The sequence below is a fragment of the Mustelus asterias genome (assembly GCF_964213995.1).
Source record: "Mustelus asterias chromosome 26 unlocalized genomic scaffold, sMusAst1.hap1.1 SUPER_26_unloc_41, whole genome shotgun sequence".
Taxonomy (NCBI): Eukaryota; Metazoa; Chordata; class Chondrichthyes; order Carcharhiniformes; family Triakidae; genus Mustelus; species Mustelus asterias.
The window spans coordinates 35,001-46,766 of record NW_027590111.1 but is presented as its reverse complement, the minus strand read 5'-3'; positions in this window follow the sequence as shown (position 1 = coordinate 46,766).

Genomic DNA, 11,766 nt, shown 5'->3' with positions numbered 1-11,766 from the left:
GAGAAGGGGCTGAATGGGGCCTCCTCCTGTTCGTGTGTAACAGGCTGGAGAAGGGGCTGAATGGCCTCCTCCTGTTCCTGTGTAACAGTCTGGAGAAGGGGCTGATTGGGGCCTCCCTCTGTTCCTGTGTAACAGGCTGGAGAAGGGGCTGAATGGGGCCTCCTCCTGTTCCTGTGTAACAGGCTGGAGAAGGGGCTGAATGGCCTCCTCCTGTTCCTGTGTAACAGTCTGGAGAAGGGGCTGAATGGGATCTCCTCCTGTTCCTGTGTAACAGGCTGGCGAAGGGGCTCAATGGGGCCTCCTCCTGTTCCTGTGTAACAGGCTGGAGAAGGGGCTGAATGGGGTCTCCTCCTGTTCCTGTGTAACAGGCTGGAGAAGGGGCTGAATGGGGCCTCCTCCTGTTCCTGTGTAACAGGCTGGAGAAGAGGCTGAATGGACCTCCTCCTGTTCCTGTGTAACAGGCTGGAGAAGGGGCTGAATGGGGCCTCCTCCTGTTCCTGTGTAACAGGCCGGAGAAGGGGCTGAATGGGGCCTCCTCCTGTTCGTGTGTAACAGGCCGGAGAAGGGGCTGAATGGGGCCTCCTCCTGTTCCTGTGTAACAGGCCAGAGAAGGGGCTGAATGGCCTCCTCCTGTTCCTGTGTAACAGGCTGGAGAAGGGGCTGAATGGGGCCTCCTCATATTCCTGTCTAACAGACTGGAGAAGGGACTGAATGGGGCCTCCTTCTGTTCCTGTGTAACAGGCTGGAGAAGGGCTGAATGGGGCCTCCTCCTGTTCCTGTGTAACAGGCTGGAGAAGGGGCTGAATGGGGCCTCCTCCTGTTCCTCTGTAACAGGCTGGAGAAGGGGCTGAATGGCCTCCTCCTGTTCCTGTGTAACAGTCTGGAGAAGGTGCTGAATGGCCTCCTCCTGTTCCTGTGTACGAGGATGTAAAAGGCGCTGAATGGGGCCTCCTCATGTTCCTGTGTAACAGGCTGGAGAAGGGGCTGAATGGGGCCTCCTCCTGTTCCTGTGTAACAGGCTGGAGAAGGGGCTGAATGGGGCCTCCTCCTGTTCCTGTGTAACAGGCTAGAGAAGGGGCTGAATGGGGCCTCCTCCTGTTCCTGTGTAACAGGCTGGAGAAGGGGCAGAATGGCCTCCTCCTGTTCCTGTGTAACAGGCTGGAGAAGCGGCTGAATGGGGCCTCCTCATGTTCCTGTCTAACAGGCTGGAGAAGGGGCTGAATGGGGCCTCCTCCTGTTCCTGTTTAACAGGCTGGAGAAGGGGCTGAATGGCCTCCTCCTGTTCCTGTGTAACAGGCTGGAGAAGGGGCTGAATGGGGCCTCCTCCTGTTCCTGTGTAACAGGCTGGAGAAGGGGCTGAATGGGGCCTCCTCCTGTTCCTGTGTAACAGGCTGGAGAAGGGGCTGAATGGGGCCTCCTCCTGTTCCTGTGTAACAGGCTGGAGAAGGGGCTGAATGGCCTCCTCCTGTTCCTGTGTAACAGGCTGGAGAAGGGGCTGAATGGGGCCTCCTCCTGTTCCTGTGTAACAGGCTGGAGAAGGGGCTGAATGGCCTCCTCCTGTTCATGTGTAACAGGCTGGAGAAGGGGCGGAATGGCGCCTCCTCCTGTTCCTGTGTAACAGGCTGGAGAAGGGGATGAATGGCCTCCTCCTGTTCCTGTCTAACAGGCTGGAGAAGGGGCTGAATGGGGCCTCCTCCTGTTCCTGTGTAACATCAGGAGAAAGGGCTGAATGGGGCCTCCTCCGGTTCCTGTGTAACAGGCTGGAGAAGGGGCTGAATGGCCTCCTCCTGTTCCTGTGTAACAGGCTGGAGAAGGTGCTGAATGGCCTCCTCCTGTTCTTGTGTAACAGGCTGGAGAAGGGGCTGAATGGGATCTCCTCCTGTTCCTGTGTAACAGTCTGGAGAAGGGGCTGAATGGGGCCTCCTCCTGTTCCTGTGTAACAGGCTGGAGAAGGGGCTGAATGGGATCTCCTCCTGTTCCTGTGTAACAGTCTGGAGAAGGGGCTGAATGGGGCCTCCTCCTGTTCCTATATAACAGGCTGGAGAAGGGGCTGAATGGGCCCTCCTCCTGTTCCAGTGTAACAGGCTGGAGAAGGGGCTGAATGGCCTCCTCCTGTTCCCTGTGTAACAGGCTGGAGAAGGGGCTGAATGGGGCCTCCTCCTGTTCCTGTGAAACAGTCTGGAGAAGGGGCTGAATGGGGCCTCCTCCTGTTCCTGTGTAACAGGCTGGAGAAGGGGCTGAATGGCCTCCTCCTGTTCCTGTGTAACAGGCTGGAGAATGGGCTGAATGGGGCCTCCTCCTGTTCCTGTTTAACAGGCTGGAGAAAGGGCTGAATGGGGCCTCCTCTGGTTCCTGTGTAAAAAGCTGGAGAAGGGGCTGAATGGCCTCCTCCTGTTCCTGTGTAACAGGCTGCAGAAGCGGCTGAATGGCCTCCTCCTGTTCCTGTGTAACAGGCTGGAGAAGGGGCTGAATGGGGCCTCCTCCTGTTCCTGTGTAACAGGCTGGAGAAGGGGCTGAATGGCCTCCTCCTGTTCCTGTGTAACAGGCTGGAGAAGGGGCTGAATGGGTCCTCCTCCTGTTCCTGTGTAACAGTCTGGAGAAGGGGCTGAATGGGGCCTCCTCCTGTTCCTGTGAAACAGGCTGGAGAAGAGGCTGAATGGGGCCTCCTCCTGTTCCTGTGTAACAGGCTAGAGAAGGGGCTGAATGGGGCCTCCTCCTGTTCCTGTGTAACAGGCTGGAGAAGGGGCAAAATGGCCTCCTCCTGTTCCTGTGTAACAGGCTGGAGAAGCGGCTGAATGGGGCCTCCTCATGTTCCTGTCTAACAGGCTGGAGAAGGGGCTGAATGGGGCCTCCTCCTGTTCCTGTGTAACAGGCTGGAGAAGGGGCTGAATGGGGCCTCCTCCTGTTCCTGTGTAACAGGCTGGAGAAGGGGCTGAATGGGGCCTCCTCCTGTTCCTGTGTAACAGGCTGGAGAAGGGGCTGAATGGGGCCTCCTCCTGTTCCTGTGTAACAGGCTGGAGAAGGGGCTGAATGGGGCCTCCTCCTGTTCCTGTGTAACAGGCTGGAGAAGGGGCTGAATGGGGCCTCCTCCTGTTCCTGTGTAACAGGCTGGAGAAGGGGCTGAATGGGGCCTCCTCCTGTTCCTGTGTAACAGGCTGGAGAAGGGGCTGAATGGGGCCTCCTCCTGTTCCTGTGTAACAGGCTGGAGAAGGGGCTGAATGGGGCCTCCTCCTGTTCCTGTGTAACAGGCTGGAGAAGGGGCTGAATGGGGCCTCCTCCTGTTCCTGTGTAACAGGCTGGAGAAGGGGCTGAATGGGGCCTCCTCCTGTTCCTGTGTAACAGGCTGGAGAAGGGGCTGAATGGGGCCTCCTCCTGTTCCTGTGTAACAGGCTGGAGAAGGGGCTGAATGGCCTCCTCCTGTTCCTGTGTAACAGGCTGGAGAAGGGGCTGAATGGGGCCTCCTCCTGTTCCTGTGTAACAGGCTGGAGAAGGGGCTGAATGGCCTCCTCCTGTTCTTGTGTAACAGGCTGGAGAAGGGGCTGAATGGGATCTCCTCCTGTTCCTGTGTAACAGTCTGGAGAAGGGGCTGAATGGGGCCTCCTCCTGTTCCTGTGTAACAGGCTGGAGAAGGGGCTGAATGGGGCCTCCTCCTGTTCCTGTGTAACAGGCTGGAGAAGGGGCTGAATGGGGCCTCCTCCTGTTCCTGTGTAACAGGCTGGAGAAGGGGCTGAATGGGGCCTCCTCCTGTTCCTGTTTAACAGGCTGGAGAAAGGGCTGAATGGGGCCTCCTCTGGTTCCTGTGTAACAGGCTGGAGAAGGGGCTGAATGGGGCCTCCTCCTGTTCCTGTGTAACAGGCTGGAGAAGGGGCTGAATGGCCTCCTCCTGTTCCTGTGTAACAGGCTGGAGAAGGGGCTGAATGGCCTCCTCCTGTTCCTGTGTAACAGGCTGCAGAAGCGGCTGAATGGCCTCCTCCTGTTCTTGTGTAACAGGCTGGAGAAGGGACTGAATGCCCTCCTCCTGTTCCTGTGTAACAGGCTGGAAAAAGGGCTGAATGGGTCCTCCTCCTGTTCCTGTGTAACAGTCTGGAGAAGGGGCTGAATGGGGCCTCCTCCTGTTCCTGTGTAACAGGCTGGAGAAGGGGCTGAATGGCCTCCTCCTGTACCTGTGTAACAGGCTGGAGAAGGGGCTGAATGGCCTCCTCCTGTTCCTGTGTAACAGGCTGGAGAAGGGGCAAAATGGCCTCCTCCTGTTCCTGTGTAACAGGCTGGAGAAGCGGCTGAATGGGGCCTCCTCATGTTCCTGTCTAACAGGCTGGAGAAGGGGCTGAATGGGGCCTCCTCCTGTTCCTGTGTAACAGGCTGGAGAAGGGGCTGAATGGGGCCTCCTCCTGTTCCTGTGTAACAGGCTGGAGAAGGGGCTGAATGGGGCCTCCTCCTGTTCCTGTGTAACAGGCTGGAGAAGGGGCTGAATGGGGCCTCCTCCTGTTCCTGTGTAACAGGCTGGAGAAGGGGCTGAATGGGGCCTACTCCTGTTCCTGTGTAACAGGCTGGAGAAGGGGCCGAATGGGGCCTCCTCCTGTTCCTGTGTAACAGGCTGGAGAAGGGGCTGAATGGGGCCTCCTCCTGTTCCTGTGTAACAGGCTGGATAAGGGGCTGAATGGGGCCTCTTCCTGGTCCTGTGTAACAGGCTGGAGAAGGGGCTGAATGGGGCCACTTCCTGTTCCTGTGTAACAGTCTGGAGAAGGGGCTGAATGGGGCCTCCTCCTGTTCCTGTGTAACAGGCTGGAGAAGGGGCTGAATGGGGCCTCCTCCTGTTCCTGTGTAACAGGCTGGAGAAGGGGCTGAATGGCCTCCTCCTGTTCCTGTGTAACAGGCTGGAGAAGGGGCTGAATAGCCTGCTCCTGTTTCTGTATACCAGACTGGAGAAGGGGCTGAATGGGGCCTCCTCCTGTTCCTGTGCAACAGGCTGGAGAAAGGGCTGAATGGCCTCCTCCTGTTCCTGTGTAACAGGCTGGAGAAGGGGCTGAATGGCCTCCTCCTGTTCCTGTGCAACAGGCTGGAGAAAGGGCTGAATGGCCTCCTCCTGTTCCTGTGTAACAGGCTGGAGAAGGGGCTGAATGGCCTGCTCCTGTTCCTGTGTAACAGGCAGGTGAAGGGGCTGAATGGGACCTCCTCCTGTTCCTGTGTAACAGGCTGGAGAAGGGGCTGAATGGCCTGCTCCTGTTCCTGTGTAACAGGCTGGAGAAGGGGCTGAATGGCCTGCTCCTGTTCCTGTGTAACCGGCTGGAGAAGGGGCTGAATGGGGCCTCCTCCTGTTCCTGTGTAAGAGGCTGGAGAAGGGACTGAATGGGGCCTCCTCCTGTTCCTGTGTAACAGGCTGGAGAAGGGGCTGAATGGGGCCTCCTCCTGTTCCTGTGTAACAGGCTGGAGAAGGGGCTGAATGGGGCCTCCTCCTGTTCCTGTGTAACAGGCTGGAGAAGGGGCTGAATGGGGCCTCCTCCTGTTCCTGTGTAAACGGCTGGAGAAGGGGCTGAATGGCCTCCTCCTGTCCCTGTGTAACAGGCTGGAGAAGGGGCTGAATGGTCTCCTCCTGTTCCTGTGTAACAGGCTGCAGAAGGGGCCGAATGGGGTCTCCTCCTGTTCCTGTGTAACAGGCTGGAGAAGGGGCTGAATGGCCTCCTCCTGTTCCTGTGTAACAGGCTGGAGAAGGGGCTGAATGGGGCCTCCTCCTGTTCCTGTGCATCAGGCTGGAGAAGGGGCTGAATGGCCTCCTCCTGTTCCTGTGTAACAGGCCGGAGAAGGGGCTGAATGGCCTCCTCCTGTTCCTGTGTAACAGGCTGGAGAAGGGGCTGAATGGGGCCTCCTCCTGTTCCTGTGTAACAGGCTGGAGAAGGGACTGAATGGGGCCTCCTCCTGTTCCTGTGTAACAGGCTGGAGAAGGGGCTGAATGGGGCCTCCTCCTCTTCCTGTGTAACAGGCTGGAGAAGGGGCCGAATGGGGCCTCCTCCTGTTCCTGTGTAACAGGCTGGAGAATGGGCTGAATGGGGCCTCCTCCTGTTCCTGTGTAACAGGCTGGAGAAGGGGCTGAATGGCCTCCTCCTGTTCCTGTGTAACAGGCTGGAGAAGGGGCTGAATGGCCTCCTCCTGTTCCTGTGTAACAGGCTGGAGAAGGCGCTGAATGGGGCCTCCTCCTGTTCCTGTGTAACAGGCTGGAGAAGGGGCTGAATGGGGCCTCCTCCTGTTCCTGTGTAACAGGCTGGAGAAGGGGCTGAATGGCCTTCTCCTGTTCCTGTGTAACAGGCTGGAGAAGGGGCTGAATGGCCTCCTCCTGTTCCTGTGTAACAGGCTGGAGAAGGCGCTGAATGGGGCCTCCTCCTGTTCCTGTGTAACAGGCTGGAGAAGGGGCTGAATGGCCTCCTCCTGTTCCTGTGTAACAGGCTGGAGAAGGCGCTGAATGGGGCCTCCTCCTGTTCCTGTGTAACAGGCGGGAGAAGGGGCTGAATGGGGCCTCCTCCTGTTCCTGTGTAACAGGCTGGAGAAGGGGCTGAATGGGGCCTCCTCCTGTTCCCGTGTAACAGGCTGGAGAAGGGGCTGAATGGGGCCTCCTCCTGTTCCAGTGTAACAGGCTGGAGAAGGGGCTGAATGGGGCCTCCTCCTGTTCCCTCTGTAACAAGCTGGAGAAGGGGCTGAATGGGGCCTCCTCCTGTTCCCTGTGTAACATGCTGGAGACGGGGCTGAATGAGGCCTCCTCCTGTTCCTGTGTAACAGGCTGGAGAAGGGGCTGAATGGCCTCCTCCTGTTCCTGTGTAACAGGCTGGAGAAGGGGCTGAATGGCCTCCTCCTGTTCCCTGTGTAACAGGCTGGAGAAGAGGCTGAATGGTGGCTCCTCCTGTTCCTGTGTAACAGGCTGGAGAAGGGGCTGAATGGGGCCTCCTCCTGTTCCTGTGTAACAGGCTGGAGAAGGGGCTGAATGGCCTCCTCCTGTTCCTGTGTAACAGGCTGGAGAAGGGGCTGAATGGGGCCTCCTCCTGTTCCTGTGTAACAGGCTGGAGAAGGGGCTGAATGGGGCCTCCTCCTGTTCCTGTGTAACAGACTGGAGAAGGGGCTGAATGGCCTCCTCCTGTTCCTGTGTAACAGGCTGGGGAAGGGGCTGAATGGGACCTCCTCCTGTTCCTGTGTAACAGGCTGGAGAAGGGGCTGAATGGGGCCTCCTCCTGTTCCTGTGTAACAGGCTGGAGATGGGGCTGAATGGCCTCCTCCTGTTCCTGTGTAACAGGCTGGAGAAGGGGCTGAATGGCCTCCTCCTGTTCCTGTGTAACAGGCTGGGGAAGGGGCTGAATGTCCTCCTCCTGTTCCTGTGTAACAGGCTGGAGAAGGGGCTGAATGGGGCCTCCTCCTGTTCCTGTGTAACAGGCTGGAGAAGGGGCTGAATGGGGCCTCCTCCTGTTCCTGTGTAACAGGCTGGAGAAGGGGCTGAATGGCCTCCTCCTGTTCCTGTGTAACAGGCTGGAGAAGGGGCTGAATGGGACCTCCTCCTGTTCCTGTGTAACAGGCTGGAGAAGGGGCTGAATGGGGCCTCCTCCTGTTCCCTGTGTAACAGGCTGGAGAAGGGGCTGAATGGCCTCCTCCTGTTCCTGTGTAACAGGCTGGAGATGGGGCTGAATGGCCTCCTCCTGTTCCTGTGTAACAGGCTGGAGAAGGGGCTGAATGGCCTCCTCCTGTTCCTGTGTAACAGGCTGGGGAAGGGGCTGAATGTCCTCCTCCTGTTCCTGTGTAACAGGCTGGAGAAGGGGCTGAATGGGGCCTCCTCCTGTTCCTGTGTAACAGGCTGGAGAAGGGGCTGAATGGGGCCTCCTCCTGTTCCTGTGTAACAGGCTGGAGAAGGGGCTGAATGGCCTCCTCCTGTTCCTGTGTAACAGGCTGGAGAAGGGGCTGAATGGGACCTCCTCCTGTTCCTGTGTAACAGGCTGGAGAAGGGGCTGAATGGGGCCTCCTCCTGTTCCCTGTGTAACAGGCTGGAGAAGGGGCTGAATGGCCTCCTCCTGTTCCTGTGTAACAGGCTGGAGAAGGGGCTGAATGGCCTCCTCCTGTTCCTGTGTAACAGGCTGGAGAAGGGGCTGAATGGCCTCCTGTTCCTGTGTAACAGACTGGAGAAGGGGCTGAATGGCCTCCTCCTGTTCCTGTGTAACAGGCTGGAGAAGGGGCTGATTGGGGCCTCCTCCTGTTCCTGTGTAACAGGCTGGAGAAGGGGCTGAATGGCCTCCTCCTGTTCCTGTGTAACAGGCTGGAGAAGGGGCTGAATGGGACCTCCTCCTGTTCCTGTGTAACAGGCTGGAGAAGGGGCTGAATGGGGCCTCCTCCTGTTCCCTGTGTAACAGGCTGGAGAATGGGCTGAATGGCCTCCTCCTGTTCCTGTGTAACAGGCTGGAGAAGGGGCTGAATGGCCTCCTCCTGTTCCTGTGTAACAGACTGGAGAAGGGGCTGAATGGCCTCCTCCTGTTCCTGTGTAACAGGCTGGAGAAGGGGCTGAATGGCCTCCTCCTGTTCCTGTGTAACAGGCTGGAGAAGGGGCTGAATGGGACCTCCTCCTGTTCCTGTGTAACAGGCTGGAGAAGGGGCTGAATGGGGCCTCCTCCTGTTCCCTGTGTAACAGGCTGGAGAAGGGGCTGAATGGCCTCCTCCTGTTCCTGTGTAACAGGCTGGAGATGGGGCTGAATGGCCTCCTCCTGTTCCTGTGTAACAGGCTGGAGAAGGGGCTGAATGGCCTCCTCCTGTTCCTGTGTAACAGGCTGGGGAAGGGGCTGAATGTCCTCCTCCTGTTCCTGTGTAACAGGCTGGAGAAGGGGCTGAATGGGGCCTCCTCCTGTTCCTGTGTAACAGGCTGGAGAAGGGGCTGAATGGGGCCTCCTCCTGTTCCTGTGTAACAGGCTGGAGAAGGGGCTGAATGGCCTCCTCCTGTTCCTGTGTAACAGGCTGGAGAAGGGGCTGAATGGGACCTCCTCCTGTTCCTGTGTAACAGGCTGGAGAAGGGGCTGAATGGGGCCTCCTCCTGTTCCCTGTGTAACAGGCTGGAGAAGGGGCTGAATGGCCTCCTCCTGTTCCTGTGTAACAGGCTGGAGAAGGGGCTGAATGGCCTCCTCCTGTTCCTGTGTAACAGGCTGGAGAAGGGGCTGAATGGCCTCCTGTTCCTGTGTAACAGACTGGAGAAGGGGCTGAATGGCCTCCTCCTGTTCCTGTGTAACAGGCTGGAGAAGGGGCTGAATGGGGCCTCCTCCTGTTCCTGTGTAACAGGCTGGAGAAGGGGCTGAATGGCCTCCTCCTGTTCCTGTGTAACAGGCTGGAGAAGGGGCTGAATGGGACCTCCTCCTGTTCCTGTGTAACAGGCTGGAGAAGGGGCTGAATGGGGCCTCCTCCTGTTCCCTGTGTAACAGGCTGGAGAATGGGCTGAATGGCCTCCTCCTGTTCCTGTGTAACAGGCTGGAGAAGGGGCTGAATGGCCTCCTCCTGTTCCTGTGTAACAGACTGGAGAAGGGGCTGAATGGCCTCCTCCTGTTCCTGTGCAACAGTCTGGAGAAGGGGCTGAATGGCCTCCTCCTGTTCCTGTGTAACAGACTGGAGAAGGGGCTGAATGGCCTCCTCCTGTTCCTGTGTAACAGACTGGAGAAGGGGCTGAATGGCCTCCTCCTGTTCCTGTGTAACAGGCTGGAGAAGGGGCTGAATGGCCTCCTCCTGTTCCTGTGTAACAGACTGGAGAAGGGGCTGAATGGCCTCCTCCTGTTCCTGTGTAACAGACTGGAGAAGGGGCTGAATGGCCTCCTCCTGTTCCTGTGTAACAGGCTGGAGAAGGGGCTGAATGGCCTCCTCCTGTTCCTGTGTAACAGACTGGAGAAGGGGCTGAATGGCCTCCTCCTGTTCCTGTGTAACAGGCTGGAGAAGGGGCTGAATGGCCTCCTCCTGTTCCTGTGTAACAGACTGGAGAAGGGGCTGAATGGCCTCCTCCTGTTCCTGTGTAACAGGCTGGAGAAGGGGCTGAATGGCCTCCTCCTGTTCCTGTGTAACAGACTGGAGAAGGGGCTGAATGGCCTCCTCCTGTTCCTGTGTAACAGACTGGAGAAGGGGCTGAATGGCCTCCTCCTGTTCCTGTGTAACAGGCTGGAGAAGGGGCTGAATGGCCTCCTCCTGTTCCTGTGTAACAGACTGGAGAAGGGGCTGAATGGCCTCCTCCTGTTCCTGTGTAACAGACTGGAGAAGGGGCTGAATGGCCTCCTCCTGTTCCTGTGTAACAGGCTGGAGAAGGGGCTGAATGGCCTCCTCCTGTTCCTGTGTAACAGACTGGAGAAGGGGCTGAATGACCACTTCCTGTTCCTGTGTAACAGGCTGGAGAAGGGGCTGAATGGCCTCCTCCTGTTCCTGTGTAACAGGCTGGAGAAGGGGCTGAATGGGGCCTCCTCCTGTTGCCTGAAAGAACAAAGAACAAAGAACAATACAGCACAGGAACAGACCCTTCGGCCCTCCAAGCCCGCGCCGCTCTCCAGTCCAGGATTGAATCCTGAATCCAGGATCCCCGCCCAATTTTCCAGCCTATCTACATCCTAATATCCTATCCACCGAGCTGTCCCTCACAGACACGATGCTTTGTTCATCACAACCTATTAACTCACCACCTCCCCCCCATTCCAGACCATGTGATCTCCAGGGAGAGGCGAAAACCCAGAGTGAAAACCCCAGGGCCAATATGGGGAAAAAAAAATCTGGGAAATTCCTCTCCGACCCCCTGAGGCGATCGAAACGAGTCCAGGAGATCACAATGGCCCTGATCAGAAAATGCTTCCCAACCCTAGTCATTTCCACTTCCACGAACACCATATGAATTCCCTGCCCCCGAGACAGGTTCCCAACTACCCGCAGTCTCGCTCTGTACTGGCACCAGCAAGATGATCATAGAATGAAGCCTTGAAACGAGAAACAAGGAACAATTAGCCCGCGCCACTCCCTGGTCCAAACTAGACCACTCTTTTGTATCCCTCCATTCCCACTCCGTTCATATAGCTGTCTAGATAAGTCTTAAACGTTCCCAGTGTGTCCGCCTCCACCACCTTGCCCGGCAACACATTCCAGGCCCTCACCACCCTCTGTGTAAAATATGTCCTTCTGATATCTGTGTTAAACCTCCCCCCCTTCACCTTGAACCTATGACCCCTCGTGAACGTCACCACCGACTTGGGAAAAAGCTTCCCACCGTTCACCCTATCTATGCCTTTCATAATTTTATACACCTCTATTAAGTCTCCCCTCATCCTCCGTCTTTCCAAGGAGAACAACCCCAGTTTCCCCAATCTCTCCTCATAACCAAGCCCCTCCATACCAGGCAACATCCTGGTTAACCTCCTCTGTACTCTCTCCAAAGCCTCCACGTCCTTCTGGTAGTGTGGCGACCAGAACTGGACGCAGTATTCCAAATGCGGCCGAACCAACGTTCTATACATCTGCAACATCAGACCCCAACTTTTATACTCTATGCCCCGTCCTATAAAGGCAAGCATGCCATATGCCTTCTTCACCACCTTCTCCACCTGTGACGTCACCTTCAAAGATCTGTGGACTTGCGCACCCAGGTCCCTCTGCGTCTCTACACCCTTTATGGTTCTTCCATTTATCGTGTAGCTCCTCCCTACATTATTTCTACCAAAATGCATCACTTCGCATTTATCAGGATTGAACTCCATCTGCCATTTCTTTGCCCAAATTTCCAGCCTATCTATATCC